Here is a 3,336-nt window from a genome sequence, read left to right as displayed (position 1 = left end):
TCCCTTGAACTAGTTTTTCCACTGTTGCCATTTCCTTCCATGGTGCTTGTCATATCTTTGTGCACAAATGAGAAAGAGAACTAGTTTTGAATTCTGGTCCTATTTTTCCTTATCCTTCCTTATATTCTTTGGTAAGAAAGTGGACAAAGCTTAATTTAAAGTAAAATCAGGTGGAGAGGCCCATATGTAGGAATCACATGTTTTACATTTTAGAAGGCGTTTCATATCTCTGGAATGGCAAGGCTTCAATATCCTTCTTTTGTCACAAAATTTGATTGAGTAACTCCATTGCTCACCCAGGCAGGCCCTTCTCAGGGCTCAGGGTCTATCCAAAGGTCTGCTGGGCTCATTCTTCCATAAGTTAATTCATTTTTCATTTTCAACTACTAGCTGGGCTGATTGGTTTCATTCTTTTTTTAGCTAGAGTGCTGCAAAACTCTTCCCCCTAGGACAATGATACTTACATTGAGATCAGCTGAAGCTCCTTCCCTTCGAATCTCTCAGTCTCAGTTCAGAGATTGTCCCATCCTGGTAAAGAGATAGGCTTGCTTCTCTGATAGGCAATTTCTTTTTAGTCCATAAGACTCTGCCCTTGGAAAATCATTCTATCTATTCAGTTTAAATATACATAAAGTTCTCTCATATAAATCAAATTCTCATTATGAAAATTCAACTTACTTAAAGAATTATGAAGGAAATCCATATTCTCCAAAAATACTTGTTAACTTTACTGTATATTTCTATTCCTGCCCCTTGACTTGTTACTCCATAGACTCCTACTCTACAAAAAAACCAAAAAACCCAACAACAACAATAACAAAAACATTTTAAAATGCAAACACAATAACCAATGCATAGAGAGACCAGTTACTCCCTTCCAGTAACAGAAGGGGAGGTAGGGTCCTGGGATGAAGATCTCCAAACACCTCCAGTTCTGCCCCAATCTTGAGGCAGAGAATTATATATGTAGCTTTAATACTGTTAAAATCTTGTTAATTATAGAAAGCTGTTTGTTCCTGAGATGTAAACTGACCCCTGTTAATGGTATCCTGTCTCCTCTTGACCCTGTTGTTTGTATCTCATCCCTCATTTCCCCCTCCACTTAATGTTAGGCAGGAAGGACCAGTATAACGCTTGCGTGATCAGAAATAACATGTTGAACTTACAGGTCAAGTACTTTGGGACAAGAAGGTGTCTGTATGTAGCTTGCTATTGGAAGATGCATGGTTCAAAGTGTAAGACCACACCCCAAGCATGACCCCTTGTCTAACCTACCACAACAGGGTATTTACCAGGAAGGCCCTTCTGGGCTCTTCTTCGTCTTCTTGATTCTATCTTCTGAACCTACAGGTATCTACATTTCTCCTTCCTAGGCCATGTGCTCCCGTGCCAGGCCCTGATGGTTCACCATGAGTACCCATGCCATGTGTCCAGGGCTCGCTCTCTCTCACTCACTCAAGCTTCACCTAGTCCATTCTTAAAGGAGTATTCACCCCATATTTTTGTAATAATTTGCTATAATAAAATCCTGAGCAGTTTTAATATTACAGAGAGCTCAAATTCTTTCATCCTTTTTAGTGACCCTCAATTGCTCTGTTACCCCAAATTTTGTCTTTAATTGGTGACCCCAAAAATCACAGTTGCTTTTATTTCTGACCACATGACCATGAGTCTGTACCCTGGGTGTCTGTTTTTCTGTATGCTTGATATAACAAGTGTCTCTGTTCCTTGTCCTCTCCTGCCTATGGCCTTATTCGGACCGGACCCCATTTGTCTGCCTCCCAGTAGTTCTTCCTTTCTGTTCAGGCCTGGTCCCCTGGCAGTTCCCAGTTCCTGTTTGTTCTTTTTCCTCTGGTCCTTGAATCATGTGAATGATTCTTCCACAGCCATTCAGTCCCCTTCCTGCCTCCTTCCTTCCCTCCCTCAGGACCTTGGACAATTTGTATTATGTAAAAATAGAGCTCTGTAGAATGGTACATAACTACCTGTATTTGTTTTCACCTCCCTAATTCCATTGGGAATCTTATGAAGATATACAGTTGGAAAGAAAGGTAGGAATTAAATATATTCCTTGGGGTCTATTCATTGTCTTGTTGGCCTAATTGTAAGGAATTAAACTTTTCTCTAGGGGTAGGAAATGTCTGTTTTGAATCTGAAAACTTCCCCCTTTATCTTTCAACCTATAAATTTTTCATCCCTAGAGAACTTCAAGATTTTGTTGAAATCTCAATGAAGCATTCTTGTTATATGTGTTTTTTTAACTAGAAGAAATCAATAATAGCTATAAGGTGACACAGTAGAGAAAATATATAAAACTTGTGCACTGTGAATTTTGAATGGGACACCTCTTCTCTCTTTCAACATTTGAAAGTAACCTCATAGGTATAAAGAAATGTAGGATAAATGGCTATTTAAATAAAGATAATTAATATTATAACCTGTTAATATTCATTTAATATTATATTCTTATTCTACCTCAAAAGGAGGGCTTCTAAACCTCCTCTCCCAACTATGTGATAAAATGGATAGAGTGACAGGTGGGAAATCAAAAAGTAATTTTTTTCTTTTGATTGATATTTAAGATTCATCACATCATAATCACTTCATACAGATACCCTCTGTCCAAGGACCCTTCTCTCAACTGTCCCATTAAAAATGTAATTCTGAAGAACCATAAGCATCTACCCAATCCCAAAATAAGGTCAAAATGGATACAGGATTTGGACATAAAGGGGGACACCATAGACAAATTAATAGATTAATATATACTCTATCAGATTTGTGGGAAGGGGACAAATTTGTGACCAAACACAATAGACTATATAAGAAACTGCAAAATGAATGATGTTGACTATATTAAAATAAAAAATGTTTTTCACTAATAAAATTAATGCTGCCAAAATTAGAAAGAAAGCAGAAAGTTGAGATTCAATCTTTACAACTAGTTCTGATAAAGATTTCATTTCTAAAAATGTATAGAGATTTGTTTCAAATATATAAGGTTGCAAGGCAATCCCCAATTGATAAATGGTCAAAGGATATGAATAGACAGTTTTCAAATGAAGAAATTGTAGCTATATATAATCGAATAAAAAAATGTTCCAAATCATTATTGATTAGAGAAATGTAATTAGAGAAATGTAATTTAAAACAACTCACATCTATCAGATTAACCGAGATGACAAAGAGAAAATGATCAATATGGGAGAAGTTGTGGGAGATTTAGGACATTAATACATTGCTGGTGGAGTTGTGAAGTGATCTAACCATTCTGGAGGGCAATATGGAATTATGCCCCAAAAGCAATAAAAATGTTCATACCCTTTGACCCAGCAA

This window comes from Macrotis lagotis, chromosome 6 (assembly GCF_037893015.1).
Source record: "Macrotis lagotis isolate mMagLag1 chromosome 6, bilby.v1.9.chrom.fasta, whole genome shotgun sequence".
In the NCBI taxonomy this organism is placed as follows: Eukaryota; Metazoa; Chordata; class Mammalia; order Peramelemorphia; family Peramelidae; genus Macrotis; species Macrotis lagotis.
This window is presented reverse-complemented; position numbering follows the sequence as displayed.